Source organism: Bombina bombina, chromosome 1 (genome assembly GCF_027579735.1).
Source record: "Bombina bombina isolate aBomBom1 chromosome 1, aBomBom1.pri, whole genome shotgun sequence".
NCBI classification, from domain to species: Eukaryota; Metazoa; Chordata; class Amphibia; order Anura; family Bombinatoridae; genus Bombina; species Bombina bombina.
Genome location: NC_069499.1, coordinates 1517627107 through 1517643246, shown reverse-complemented (window position 1 = coordinate 1517643246; position 16140 = coordinate 1517627107). Strand labels below are relative to the sequence as shown.

Below are 16140 nucleotides of genomic sequence, written 5' to 3'. Positions count from 1 at the left end.
ATATTACTAATCCTATGTAGGAATAGCATAAAAAGTATCCAATTTGTACACCCACACATGTCACCTATTTTATTTATATTTAACCAAAGCTTAACATAATTCACAAAATAGTGAATAGTGAAATTACCTACATTCAAATGGGGATCATATATTTATTGTTGGAGAGTGTTGAGGACATATTTATAATTGCCCAGCACATTGAATAAAACATTTGCTTAAAGGGACAGTCTACACCAGAATTTTTATTGTTTTGAAAGATAGATAATCCCTTATTACCCATTTCCCAGGTTTTGCATAACCAACACAGTTATATTAATATATTTTTAACCTAAGTGATTTTCTTGTATCTAAGCCTCTGCAAACTGCCCCCTTTTTCAGTTCTTTTGACAGACTTGCAGTCTAGCCAATCAGTGTCTGCTCCCAGATAACTTCTCGTGCACGAGCACAGTGTTATCTATATGAAATACGTGAACTAACACCCTCTAGTGGTGAAAAACTGTTAAAATGCAATCTGAAAGAGGTGGGCTTCAAGGTCTAAGAAGATTAGCATATGAACCTCCTAGGTTAAGCTTTCAACTAAGAATACAAGAGAACAAAGCAAAATTGGTGATAAAAGTAAATTGAAAATGGTTTAAAATGACATGCTCTATCTGAATAATGAAAGTTTATTTTGGCTAGACTGTCCCCTTTAAGGTATTTATCATTGTTATGGCAATTATCTGCCATTTGGACAAAATCAGGACTATTCTATCAAAGAGGGGGAATCCTCTTTTCAAAATAAGGGTCTTATGTTCTACTGAGTGTTCTGAGGGACAAGGGCAGGAGCCACTCAACTGGCATATTTATGTCTCATATGCATTTTTTTTCGGGTTATAGTTGGCTTTGTAGTCACTTGCCCCTATAGCATTTTTGTTCTGAAGAGGAAAGTCTTTGTCTTCTAAAAGAGGTGGCATTTGTCCAATATTGGATCTAGGTCAACTCGCTTTTAATGTTCAGGAGCCCTTTAATGTCTCCTATTAGACAGGTGATCAATTGCTATTTCTTAGTGAGGCATATAATTGCTGATCTGAAAGTGGGCATGAAAAAATCAGAACAATTTACACCTACTTCTTTCATCTGAATGTAAAATACAAACAGCTATAATACGACCCATAAATAACTTCCATGCTTGCCCATGAAACATATGCTGCAGTAATAGCAAGTAGAATGTGTAGACTTCAGTCACTTTTATTCAGACACAGAGTTTTGTAATGTTTCAAAATTGTACTCTATGAATGTAGCCTTTCTAGATTCCTTTAACACTTAAAAATAAAATATCTAATTTTATATAGTAATAACATAATATAATTTATTTTAATGCAGACTACAGGGTATTTAACATCCTATATATATTAAACTGATATTTGTTTTCAATATATATATATATTATTACAATGCATCGGCACATATACATTTATACTACTGATTAAATATGAATTTCAAGTAATTTAAAAACAAAAAGTATTAATCAAACAGTACACTTGATGTTACTGTTTAATCAGGAACAAATAAAAAAACAAGTCAACTACTGTACATTAGCATACATTTATATGATAACAACACATATGAAACCACATTTTAGTGCTTTATATTATAAAAACGTCTGTGATCAGCATTTAATGCATTTATACAAGTTTTTTACTTTTAAACTCAATACTATCATAACTTTTAAAAGAATCAACAGTTTAAAATTTATAATAGACAAGAAAAAAAAAATGAACTTACTGCAAAAATGTGTAATCCATCGTTGAAGAAGAAACTGGTTGATTTTTGGATGAAAAAAACTGATATTTTATCCAGATCTAAGTGATGTTGTCAGAGCAAAGAGAAGGCACTAGGATCAAATGGCTTTTGCTTTGCAATATCAAGTCTGTAGCTGGATTACAGATTACACATTGTTAGTACGATTTCCTCCTGGAAAAAAATACAAAGTCAGATTCAGTACAGAGAGTGAATAGTCGTTTTGTTAGCAATTAGTTGCAAGCACTGTAGGAAGCAGAATGGGGCTGGATTGTCAGGGAAAATTTCCTTCTCCCACCTCTATGCATAATATCTTGGCTCAGAACATATGTTTCTGACTTTCAGGTCAGATATCTGTGCATATACACACAATAACATTTAAAGGGTGCTCCATATAGATAGGACACCTAAATGAAGTTATGTAAATAACAGAGAGAAAAAATACTTAGTAGTGTAGGCAAAAAAAAAAAGAAAGAAGTCACATTTCCTTTAGCAAAGAAAATTCAAATTAAATAAGGAATGTAATATTATAAAATCAATTTGTTTTGTTTTGTAGTGCATCAATGTTTAAAATTTCTTCACAAGCTCAGTTCTTTATATTTATTATTACTGTATACATGTATTTTCTTTATGTATATAATATTTTAAAATTTTAAAATACATTATATCATGTATCATAATTAATCTCATATAGGTTAGAATGTTTTTTTTTTTGTGTTTTTTTTTAAAGGACATAATATTGCAATAATAAATTCTCTATTGTAACATTATTGAATGTTACAAAGTGTTTAATACCTCCCCTGCAAGGAGATTAAAGTGATATTGTAGTATAACATTATATGCCTTTTAAGTTCTAAATTATCACTTTCACCTGCTGGGGTGCATTAAATTGTTTATACGTAGTTCCTTTACTTTTATTTTGTCATTTAAATGACCTGTTTTTGCCTGTTGCAACTACCAACTTTAGTGAATATTCAATACTGCAGTGTTGGCTATAGAAACAGCTATGGAAACAAGAGGCAGCATAAGAAATCAACTCCAGCAGAGAAGGGAGAAAGAGGAGCCCATCCAATAGAAGGGTTGTTCCTGCAGCAATTTTGAACACTATGAAATTTCACAGCACCAGCCTGATTATATATAATCTCTATAATATATAATATAGACTCTATAATAGTCTTACACAGGAGGACCTTGCTAGAGACTGTCAACTACATATGTACTTGGTTCCCTGATTAGCTCAATCCGACCCTATCTTGCTTAACAATGTATTGTGACATTAGAGTGAATTTATATATTTATTAAAGTTACCATAAAGTTATACAGATGCATTTGTGCAATAAAATAATCTATATTATTTACATTATTATGTTTCTTTAGGACCCTTTTTCCTTACTATATTAGTTTTAGTCAATTCTCTGTTTATTTTACTAGATCTGTATTCAATTATTAGGTATAAGTATTATGTGACCTCATCGGTTTTGTGATACAGAATGTGCTGCACTTTACAAATAAACTATTATGTTTTACATGCATAAGATACTAGCCAAGAAGAAAAAGCTGAGATAGAAAAGTTTGAAATTGTGTTTAAAAGGACAGTCTAAACTGTCATGATTCAGATAGGGCATGCAAATTTAAACAACTTTCCAATTTACTTTTATCATCAAATTTTCTTTATTCTCTTGGTATTCTTAGTTGAAAGCTAAACCTAGGTGGGCTCATATGCTAATTTCTAAGCCATTGAAGGGCCACCTCTTATCTTAGGGCATTTTAAAAAAAAAATTCTACATCTAGACAGCACTAGTTCATGCTTGCCATATAGATAACATTGTGCTCATACCCGTGGAGTTACCTAGGAGTCAGCACTGATTGGCATAAAATGCATGTCTATCAAAATAACAAATAAGGAGGTAGTTTGCAGAGGCTTAAATACAAGGTTATTACAGAGGTAAAATGTATAACCATGTTAGTTATACAAAACTGGGGAATGGGTAATAAAGGATTATCTATCTTTTAACAATAAAAATTGTGGAGTAGACTGTCCCTTTAACTAATAAAGAATGTTGCTAGAATAGACAGGGCTTATTCAAATACAATAAAAACATGCAGAGCATAGAACAACCATTCATTATAAGCACAGCGACTAATAATGTCTTTAGTTTTGAGAACTATAAACTAAAAGTTCTATTTTGGCCATATTTTAAAAGTAAAAGCATTTGATGACAGTCAGTATAGCTTTGCTTTTGTTTCTCTGGAAAGGAGAGGCATCTGTCAACGTCCTTTAGAAAGACCTGAGCACTAAACATATCTCTGCCCAATGGGTTACACTTTGATCCTGTGAGAGGAGCTGCTATTTAAGCAGGACTAGGAGATTGGAGGCAGCTCCGCTCACGTCGCTGATTGTGCACTGCATATGTTTGTTAATCCTGCCTCCTATGGGCAATTACTAGAAAGGAAATATTCAGAAAAAAAAAAAAAAAAAAACACTTCTGCCGCATCCAGCAATGTTATTCTGTAGCATCATGTTCCTACTTTGATAAGATTTTGGTGTATGCCACAAAATATGTGATTCTTTAATTTTGAATTAGCATTTAATTTTTGACTAAAATGTTTGTTTTTTTAATGCTGGAAATGTACAGCCCAAGCTTACCTGTTTCAAGAAAGATCTTATTATAAATATAATGTTTGAAACTTACTTTTTTTTTAAACTCTGCGTAAGAGGTGCATACTGCTAGGTCCCTGTAGTGCATTGCTGCTCTGGAAATTACTTTAACTATGTGTTTAACCCTTTATATTCATGCAATAGTGCAATATTAACGTGAAGTAAACACATTAGAAGTATTTTTATGTTGGACTTCCTTTAAAAAAACCTGATAAGGAAAAACTTCCATGGATGTTCTGTCTGTGAACACATCTGCACTTCTAGCGCCAGCTTACATTTATACTCCTCAAAGGGATATAAAACCAACATTTTTTCCTTGATGATTCAGATAGAGTGAACAACTTTTCCAATTTACTATAATATCAGTTTTGTTCTCTTAATATCCCTTGTTGAAAAGCAGGTAGGCAGGCACAGGAGGTGTGCTGTGTCTGTAACACTATTTGGTATTATCAATATTATACACTTTACAAACACTGATGCCATCTAGTGTTTTAAAAGCATTCCTGCAAAACTGCTACCATATAGTGCACACAATCTTTTCTTTCATAAGACATGGAGAGTCCACAATGTCATTCAATTACTAGTGGGGTATTAACTCCTGGCCAGCAGGAGGAGGCAAAGAGCACCCCAGCAGAGCTGTTAAGTGTCACTTCCCTTACCCATAATCACCAGTCATTCTCTTTGCCCTCTGTCAATGGAGGATGTGGAAGTTGGTGTCTGAAGATATTTATTCCTTTTATGGGTATGGGTACTTTTCCCTGCAAGCAAGGATTGGGGTTTAGCTGTGTCCACGTCAATCTCTTGAGTAAGAGTAGTTGGTGGCTTTTAAGCAGTTAGAAAGTGGTGAGAGGTTGTCCTTGCTTTGTTTAGTTGCTGCCTTAGTTATAGAAAGCCAGAGTTGGCTACTCTGTTCTTTCTTTTTCTACAGGTCTCTGATAGGAGTATGTGTCCTTCCATGCCTGGTGAGCTGCCCCTCCCTGCCGGACAGCTAGCTTGTAGGTAAGTGCTTTTGTCTTCTAGGTAATGGAGACTTGCACTTTTCAGGCATTTTTATTTCTGCAGGCTTAAATGGGACTTGTTTAATCTTGGCTAGGAATTAGTTTGGGCAGCGTGCAGGCACTTTTTGTATGTGAGGGAGACTATGAGGTTAACCTTTTTCCCTTATGAGTTATGGGATGGTTCCTCAGGCTGAAGGTGTGCACTTATGTTTTATTGATGGCAAGCGCTAGGGAATAGCCTTTTTAATCGGTTTTATCACCTTTGAATCTCTGTTAGCTCATTGAGGTAGCTAAGATTGTGCTGCTTTAAGTATTTTGCACAGTTTTTTTTTTCATGTGCCACTCAAATGACAGCCCGCTCTTCCGCTTGTATGCTGAGCAGAGCGGTGTCATTCTCTGTGAGTTCTCTACAGTGATGGCTGTGAGAGGCTTCGTTATCTGCTTCTAACGATTACGGTAGGACACATCAGCGCTGACTGAGGTTGTATTTTTTATTTCTGTTATAGTGCATACTTAGCATTTTTGTGCTCTGAAGGATTCCAGTTCCTTCTTAAAACAGCAGTAATCTTTTGTTTGTCTAATTTCTTTTGGGTTAATATCTTAGCTATGGACATTGAACAGGAATCTGTTTCATGTGATAAATGTTTATTATGTTTAGAGGCTCAAATTGTTTTGACTATGCAATTTTGCTCCTCATGTTTAGCTAGGACCCTAAAATTTTAAGATAAATGACTCCCTTCTGAGTCTATTGTCTCTCAGGATAATGCTGTTCAGGATATGCCACAGCTTTCTCCTCAGACGTCCCAAGCCTTAATTGCATCAAATATAGTGCCCCTGCTGTTCCTCTATACGCCTCCATGGAGGCGTATATTTACCTATAGATTTTTGCAGCTCAGATATCTTCGGCAGTATCTGTGGCTTTATCTGCCTTTCCCATGAGGAAATCAAAGCATAGTTCTGATAATAAGGTAATAATAAGGGTGAGATCTCAGATTCTGACAGTATAAATCCTTTGACTGATTCTGAAGAAGTAAACTTCAGATTTAAGCTTGAACACCTTTGTTTACTTCTAAAGTAGGTACTGGCTACTTTGGATGACTCTGATTCTTCTGTCGCTGTCAACCCTAAAAATCTAGTAAGCCTAATAAATACTATGATGTTCCTTCCCTCTGTGGGATAAGCCAGGGATTCATTTTTCCCTGTCTCCTGTCATTAAAAAGATGTTTCCTGTTTGCTGACTCCATTCGGGGACTCATGGCGCACTGTGCCTAAGGTAGAAGGGGCTATTTCTACTCTAGCCAAGAGAACCACTATTCCTATAGAGGATAGCTGTTTTTTAAGGATCCCATGGACAAAAAGCTGGAGGCTATTTAAAGAAAATTTATGTTCATCAGGGTCTACAGTGGCAACCTGAAGTTTGTATTGCTACGGTAACATCTTATTGGTGTGATGCTTTGTCCGAAATTATTTTAGAAAAGACTCCGTTAGAGGAGATCCAAGATAGGATTAAGGCTCTCAAACTGGCCAATTCCTTTATCTCTGAGGCTAACATGCAAGTCATTATACTGGGAGCCAGATGTCTGGCTTCACTGTCCTAGCCCACAGGGCTCTGTGGCTAAAATCTTGGTTCAAGCTCCTGTCGCTACCTTATAAGGGTAAGACCCTGCTTTGTCCTGGTCTGGCGGAGGTAATTTTCTGAAATTATAGGTGGAAAGGGGGTCATTTCTACCATAAGACAAGAAGAATAGACCTAAGGGATGTCAAAATTCTAATTTCTGTTCCTTTTGTAATCTTCAAAGGTCAAAAATCTTCCTCTCCCTCCTCCAAAGCCGGAGCAGTCCAAGTCCTCTTGGAGGATCCAATCAGACTTGGAATAAGGGGAAGCAATCAAAGAAGCCTTCATCTAAGACTAAGTCAGCATGAAAGGTCTTACCCCCGGTCTGGGATTGGATCAAGTGGGGGCAGACTTTCCTTGTTTCCGACAAGCTTGGATACATGATGTCCCAGACCCTTGGCTTTGGACATAGTGTCTCAGGGTTACAGAATAGAGTTCAAGACTAATCACCCGGGGGCAGATTCCTCCTCTCAAGATTATCTGCGGATCAGGTGAAAAGAGAGGTTTTCTTAAGCTGCGTTCAGGACCTTTCCTCCCTGGGAGTGATAGTTCCAGTCCCAGTAAGGGAACAGGATCTAGGATTCTATTCAAATCTGTTTGTGGTTCCCAAAAAGGAGGGAACGTTTCAAACCATTTTTAGACCTAAAGCGTCTCAACAAATTTCTCAGGGTACCATCCTTCAAAATGGAAACCATTCATTCCATTCTTTCTTTGGTCCAAGAGGGTCAGTTCATAACGACCATAGATTTGAAGGACGCGTATCTTCATGTTCTCATCCACAGGGATCATCACCAGTTCCTAAGATTCGCTTTCCTAGACAAGCACTTTCAATTTGTTGCTCTTCCGTTTGGCCTTGCCACAGCTCCCTGAATTTTCACAAAGGTTCTGGAGGCTCTCTTGGCAGTTGTCAGGTCTCAGGGAATTGCGGTGGCGCCTTACCTGGATGACATATTGGTTCAGGAGCCATCTTTTCAACTAGCAAACTCTCATACAGAGATCTTGTTGTCTTTTCTACGTTGGAAAACACAATCTCAATCTGGAGAAGAGTTCCCTTGTTCTAACTACAAGGGTGTGTTTCTTAGGGACCATCATAGATTCCCTATCTATGAAGATTTTTCTGACGGAGGTCAGAAAATCAAAACTTCTCTCCTCTTGTATGCATGGAGGTAATTGGTCTGATAGTCGCTTCCATGGACATCATTCCCTTTGCTCAATTCCATTTGAGAGCTTTACAATTATGCATGCTCAGACAATGGAACAGAGACCATTTGGACCTGTCTCAGAGGATAGACCTGGACTAGTTGAGAAGAGACTCTCGTGGTGGATTTCTCAGGATCATCTGTCTCATGGCGCATGCTTCCGGAGACCCTCCTGGGTGATTGTGACCACAGACACCAGCCTGCTAGGCTGGAAAGCAGTATGGGACTCGTTAAAGGTTCAGGGCCTATGGACTTAGGAGGAGTCTTCTCTCCCTATAAACATCTTGAAGTTGAGAGCAATCTTCAATTCCCTGATGGCTTGGCCTCAGTTGTCCTTAGCCCGGTTCATCAGATTCCAGTCAGACAACATCACCTCAGTGGCTTACATCAACCACCAGGAAGGAACTCGGAGTTCCTTGGCCATGAAGGAGGTGGCTCGGATTATTCAGTGGGCGGAAGCTCACAATTGTCTTCTATCTGCCATCCACATTCCAAGAGTGGACAACTGGGAGGTGGATTTTCTGAGCAGACAATTCTTTCACCCCGGGGAGTGGGCTCTCCATCCGGAGGTGTCCTTCAGATTAACCCTCAAGTGGGAGTGCCAGAGTTGGATTCTAATGGCATCTCGTCTGAACGCAAAGCTTCCAAGGTACTGTTCAAGGTAAAGATTTTCTCAGGCCGTCCTGATAGATGCTCTGGTGGTTCCTTGGGGTTTTGGTCTAGCATACCTGTTTCCTCCATTTGCTCTCCTTCCACGAGTCATTGCTCGTATCAAACATGAGAGAGTGTCTGTAATTCTGATAGCTCCTGCATGGCCATGCAGGATCTGGTTTGCAGACCTGGTGAGGATCTCTTCTCTTCCACCTTGGAGGTTACCTCTGAGGAAGGACCTTCTAACTCAAGGTCTTTTCCTCAATCCAAATCTTGTTTCTCTGAAGCTGACTGCATGGAGATTGAACGCTTAGTTTTGGCTAGGCATGGATTTTTTGATTGTCATTGAGACTACACTTTACTGGTGTGAATCGAAGGGCTACTCTTGGAGCAGGGTCAGGATTCCTAGAATTTTGTTCTTTCTTCAGGAAGGTCTGGAGAAGGGTTTGTCAGTCAGTTCTCTGAAGGGTCAGATTTCTGCACTGTCTATTCTGTTACACAAACATCTGGCGGATGTGCCAGATGTTCAATCTTTTTGACAGGCCTTAGTCAGAATCAGGCCTGTATTTAAACCTGTTGCTCCTCCTTGGAGCCTTAACCTAGTTCTTAGAGTTTTGCAGCAGGCTCTGTTTGAGCCAATACATTCTGTAGATATTAAGTTGTTATCTTGGAAAGTTCTGTTTCTTATTGCTATTTCCTCTGCTCGCCGAGTTTCAGAACTCTCGACTCTGCAGTGTGATTCACCTTACCTTATTTTTCATGCGGATAAGGCAGGGCTTCTATTAAGTTGGGGTTTCTCCCTAAGGTGGTTTCAGATAAAAACATTAATCAGGAAATTGTTGTTCCTTCTCTTTGTTCTAATCCTTCTTCTCATAAGGAAAGTCTTTTCCATAACTTGGATGTTGTGCACGCTTTAAAATTTTAACTACAGGCTACTAAGCATTTTTGTCAGTCTTCTGCCCTTTTTATTTGTTTCTCTGGAAAGCGGAAGGGTCAGAAGGCCTCTTCTACTTCTCTTTCCCTCTGGTTGAGAAGTATGATTCGTTTTGCTTATGAGACTGCTGGACAGCAGCCTCCTGAGAGAATTATGGATCATTCTACTAAAGCTGTCTCCTCATCCAGGGCTTTCAAAAATGAAGCTTCTGTGGAACAGATTTGCAAGGCGGCTACATGGATCTCTCTGCATACTTTTTCTAAATTTTACAAATTTGATACTTTTGCCTCGGCTGAGGCTTCCTTTGAGAGAAAGGTTCTTCAAGCATTGATGCCTTCTGTTTAGGCCTGTCTGTCTTGTTCTCCCTCCCTGTTCATTCCGTGACCTCTAGCTTGGGTATTGGTTCCCACTAGAAATTGGAATGACATTGTGGACTCTCCATGTCTTAGGAAAGAAAACAAAAGGTATGCTTACCTGATAAATTTCTTTCTTTCCAGCCATGTCCACGACCCCACCCTTAATTAAGTGAGTATTTTTTGTTAAACCTCAAGCACCTCTACACCTTTGTGTTATTTTCTTTTTCCTTTTTCCTTCAGCCGAATGACTGGGGGTTATGGGTAAGGGGAAGTGACACTTAACAGCTCTGCTGGGGTGCCTTTGCCTCCTTCTGCTGGCCAGGAGTGAATATCCCACTAGTAATTAGAATGACGTTGTGGACTCTCCATGTCCGGAAAGAAAGAAATTTATCAGGTAAGCATAAATGTTGTTTTTCACAAAGAATACCATGAGAACATAGTGGTATATGCTCTATCTAAATCAGGAATGAAAATGTTGCATTTAATGCCCCTTCAGAAATATAGAGACGTCCCCCGTAAGAACAATGTTTATGGTTTCTGTTTTGTTCTATAAATTATCTATTTTGTCAGGATTTGGAGAGGGACCTCATTTGTTTTATTCCTTAGCATAACATACCAATTGCTGAGGTTTCTGTTACTAAAATACTGTTATATATTAGTAAACCTGATATCAAAAACAGATTACAATCTCTGTTACATATTCACAATTTTAAATGTACTTTTATTATCTAATTTGATTTGTTCTCTTGGTATCCTTTGTTGAAAATCATACTAGGTAGGCTGAGCTTGGAGCAAGCTGCTGATTGGTGGCTGCACATATATGCCTCTTATCATTGGCTTACCAGTGTGTTCAGCTAGCTCCCAGTAGTGCATTGGGTGCTACTTCAATAAAGGATACCAAGGGAATGGAAGCAAAATTGACAAATTAAAGGTTGATGATGAGTCTGAAACGTAAAAATGTGGGTTTCATGTTTCTTTAATTCTGTACAGTGAAAAAAATGTCTGCTTTAAAATAGTTTATTTTGCCTCTTTTTTCATAGTTTAAATTGGCAAATTATAGTTTCTTTCATGTAATAAGCAAGAGTCCATGAGCTAGTGACATATGGGATATACATTCCTACAGGAGGGGCAAAGTTTCCCAAACCTCAAAATGCCTATAAATACACCCCTCACCACACCCACAATTCAGTTTTACAAACTTTGCCTCCTATGAGGTGGTGAAGTAAGTTTGTGCTAGATTCTACGTTGATATGCGCTCCGCAGCAAGTTGGAGCCCCCCGGTTTTCCTCTCTGCGGGCAGTGAATGTCAGAGGGATGTGAGGAGAGTTATTGCCTATTTGAATGCAAGTGATCTCTTCTACGGGGTCTATTACATAGGTTCTCTGTTATCGGTCGTAGAGATTAATCTCTTACCTCCCTTTTCAGATCGACGATATACTCTCATTTATATACCATTACCTCTGCTGATTTTCGTTTCAGTACTGGGTTTGGCTTTCTACAAACATGTAGATGAGTGTCCTGGGGGTAAGTAAATCTTATTTTTCTGTGACACCTAAGCTATGGTTGGGCACTTTATTTATAAAGTTCTAAATATATGTATTCAAACATTTATTTGCCTTGACTCAGGATGTTCAACATTCCTTTATTTTCAGACAGTCAGTTTTCATATTTGGATAATGCATTTGAATCAATCATTTTTTCTTACCTTAAAAATTTGACTCTTTTTTTCCTGTGGGCTGTTAGGCTCGCGGGGGCTGAAAATGCTTCATTTTATTGTGTCATTCTTGCGCTGACTTTTTTGGCGCAAAAAATCTTTTCTGTTTTCCGGCGTCATACGTGTCGCCGGAAGTTGCGTCATTTTTAACGTCCTTTTTGCGCCAAAAATGTCGGCGTTCCGGATGTGGCGTCATTTTTGGCGCCAAAAAAGCATTTAGGGCCCCAAATTATGTGGGCGTCTTATTTGGCGCTAAAAAATATGGGCGTCGCTTTTGTCTCCACATTATTTCAGTCTCATTTTTTCTTTGCTTCTGGTTCTAGAAGCTTGTTTATTGGCATTTTTTCCCATGCCTGAAACTGTCCATTTAAGGAATTTGATCAATTTTGCTTTATATGTTGTTTTTTTCTCTTTACATATTGCAAGATGTCTCACGTTGCATCTGAGTCAGAAGATACTTCAGGAAAATCGCTGTCTAGTGCTGGAACTACCAAAGCTAAGTGTATCTGCTGTAAACTTTTGTAGCTATTCCTCCGGCTGTTGTTTGTATTAATTGTCATGACTAACTTGTTTAAAGCAGGATAATATTTCCTTTAGTAATGTACCATTGTCTGTTGCAGTTCCTTCAACATCTAAGGTGCAGAATGTTCCTGATAACATAAGAGATTTTTGTTTCTGAATCCATCAAGAAGGCTATGTCTGTTATTTCTCCTTCTAGTAAACATAAAAATCTTTAAAACTTCTCTCTCTACAGATGAATTTTTAAATGAACATCATCATTCTGATTCTGATGACTCTTCTGTTCAGAGGATTTCTGTCTCAGAGATTGATGCTGATAAATCTTCATATTTATTTAAAATGGAATTTATTCGTTCTTTACTTAAAGAAGTACTAATTGCTTTAGAAATAGAGGATTCTGGTCCTCTTGTATACTAATTCTAAACGTTTAGTATAAGGTATTTAAATCTCCTGTGGTTATTCCAGAAGTTTTTCCTGTTCCTAATGCTATTTCTGAAGTAATTTCCAGAGAATGGAATAAATTGGGTAATTCATTTACTCCTTCTAACGTTTTAAAGCAATTTATCCTGTGCCGTCTGACAGATTAGAATTTTGGGATAAAAATCCCTAAAGTTGATGGGGCTATTTCTACCCTTGCTAAACGTACTACCATTCCTACGTCAGATGGTACTCTTCGTTTAAGGATCCTTTAGATAGGAAGATTGAATCCTTTCTAAGAAAAGCTTATCTGTGTTCAGGAAATCTTCTTAGACCTGCTATATCATTGGCTGATGTTGCTGCAGCTTTCAACTTTTTGGTTGGAGACTTTAGCGCAACAAGTAACAGATCATGATTCTCATAATATTATTATTCTTCTTCAGCATGCTAATAATTTAATCTGTGATGCCATTTTTGATATTATCAGAGTTGATGTCAGGTTTATGTGCTCTAGCTATTTTAGCTAGAAGAGCTTTATGGCTTAAAACTTGGAATGCTGATATGGCTTCTAAATCAACTCCACTTTCCATTTCTTTCCAGGGGTAATACATTATTTGGTTCTCAGTTGGATTCTATTATCTCAACTGTTACTGGTGGAAAGGAACTTTTTTACCACAGGATAAAAAAATCTAAGGGTAAAAAACAGGGCTAATAATCGTTTTCGTTCCTTTCGTTTCACCAAAGAACCAAAAGCCTGATCCTTCATCTCAGGAGCAGTTTCAGTTTGGAAACCATCTCCAGTCTGGAATAAATCCAAGCCTTCTAGAAAGGCAAAGCCTGCTTCTAAGGTCCACATGAAGGTGCGGCCCTCATTCCAGCTCAGCTGGTAGGGGGCAGGTTAAGTTTTTTCAAAGAAATTTGGATCAATTCTGTTCACAATCTTTGGATTCAGGACATTGTTTCAGAAGGGGTACAGAATTGGTTTTCAAGATGAGACCTCCTGCAAAGAGATTTTTTCTTTCCGTGTCCCAGTAAATCCAGTGAAAGCTCAAGCATTTCTGAATTGTGTTTCAGATCTAGAGTTGGCTGATGTAATTATGCCAGTTCCAGTTCTGGAACAGGGGATGGGGTTTTATTCAAATCTCTTCATTGTACCAAAGAAGGAGAATTCCTTCAGACCAGTTCTGGATCTAAAAATATTGAATCGTTATATAAGGATACCAACGTTCAAAATGGTAACTGTAAGGACTATCTTGCCTTTTGTTCAGCAAGGGCATTATATGTCCACAATAGATTTACAGGATGCATATCTGCATATTCCGATTCATCCAGATCACTATCAGTTTCTGAGATTCTCTTTCCTAGACAAGCATTACCAGTTTGTGGCTCTGCCGTTTGGCCTAGCAAAAGCTCCAAGAATTTTTACAAAGGTTCTCGGTGCCCTTCTGTCTGTAATCAGAGAACAGGGTATTGTGGTATTTCCTTATTTGGACGATATCTGGTACTTGCTCAGTCTTCACATTCAGCAGAATCTCATACGAATCGACTTGTGTTGTTTTCTTCAAGATCATGGTTGGAGGATCAATTTACCGAAAAGTTCATTGATTCCTCAGACAAGGGTAACCTTTTTAGGTTTTCCAGATAGATTCAGCGTCCATGACTCTGTCTCTGACAGAGCAAAGACGTCTAAAATTGATTTCAGCTTGTAGAAACCTTCAATCACAATCATTCCCTTCGGTAGCCTTATGCATGGAAATTCTAGGTCTTATGACTGCTGCATCGGACGCGATCCCCTTTGCTCTTTTTCACATGCACCTCTTCAGCTCTGTATGCTGAACCAATGGTGCAGGGATTACACAAAGATATCTCAAGTAATATCTTTAAAACCGATTGTACGACACTCTCTGACGTGGTGGACAGATCACCATCGTTTAGTTCAGGGGGCTTCTTTTGTTCTTCCGACCTGGACTGTAATTCAACAGATGCAAGTCTGACAGGTTGGGGAGCTGTTTGGGGGTCTCTGACAGCACAAGGGGTTTGGGAATCTCAGGAGGTGAGATTACCAATCAATATTTTGGAACTCCGTGCAATTTTCAGAGCTCTTCAGTCATGGCCTCTTCTAAAGAGAGAATCGTTCATTTGTTTTCAGACAGACAATGTCACAACTTGTGGCATACATCAATCATCAAGGAGGGACTCACAGTCCTCTGGCTATGAAAGAAGTATCTCTGGATACTGGTATGGGCGAATCCAGCTCCTGTCTAGTTTCTGCAGTTCATATCCCAGGTATAGGACAATTGGGAAGCGGATTATCTCAGTCGCCAAACGTTCTTGCATCCGGCGAATGGTCTCTTCACCCAGAGGTATTTCTTCAGATTGTTCAAATGTGGGGACTTCCCAGAATAGATCTGATGGCTTCTCATCTAAACAAGAACTTCCCAGGTATTCTGTCCAGATCCAGGGATCCTCAAACGGAAGCCAGTGGATGCATTGTCACTTCCTTGGAAGTATCATACTGCCTATATCTTTCCGCCTCTAGTTCTTCTTCCAAGAGTAATCTCCAAGGATTCTGAAGGGTATGCTTGTTTGTTCTGCTGGTGGCTCCAGCATGGCCTCACAAGTTTTGGTATGCGGATCTTGTCCGGATGGACCTCTTGCCAACCGTGACTCTTCTGTAAGACCTGACCTTCTGTCGCAAGGTCCTTTTTTTCATCAGGATCTCAAATCCTTAAATTTAAAGGTAGTGGAGATTGAACGCTTGATTCTTAGTCAAAGAGGTTTCTCTGACTCTGTGATTAATACTATGTTACAGGCTCGTAAATCTGTATCTAGGAAGATATATTATAGAGTCTGGAAGACTTACATTTCTTGGTGTCTTTCTCATCATTTTTCCTGGCATTCTTTTAGAATTCCGAGAATTTTACAGTTTCTTCAGGATGGTTTGGATAATGTTTGTCTGCAAGTTCCTTGAAAGGACAAATCTCTGCTCTTTCTGTTCTTTTTCACAGAAAGATTGCTAATCTTCCTGATTTCATTGTTTTGTACAAGCTTTGGTTCGATATAAAACCTGTCATTAAGTCAATTTCTCCTCCTTGGAGTTTGAATTTGGTTTCTGGGGCTCTTCAAGCTCCTCCGTTTGAACCTATGCATTCTTTGGACATTAAATTACTTTCTTGGAAAGTTTTGTTTCTTTTGGCCATCTCTTCTGCAAGAAGAGTTTCTGAATTATCTGCTCTTTCTTGTGAGTCTCCTTTCTGATTTTTTCATCAGGATAAGGCGGTGTTGCGAACTTCTTTTGA

General features: G+C 38.4%; 1 protein-coding gene across 1 annotated transcript in view; it reads right to left on the bottom strand.

Annotated features, from left to right (window-relative positions):
• TMEM100 (transmembrane protein 100) overlaps nucleotides 1–1794 on the bottom strand; it is a 30709-nt gene extending 28915 nt beyond the window's left edge. The window contains exon 1 of the mRNA XM_053708221.1: nucleotides 1765–1794. The gene's annotated coding sequence lies outside the window, so the exon portion shown is untranslated. The remainder of the gene's footprint in view (nucleotides 1–1764) is intronic.
• Between the last annotated feature and the right edge of the window lie 14346 nt (nucleotides 1795–16140).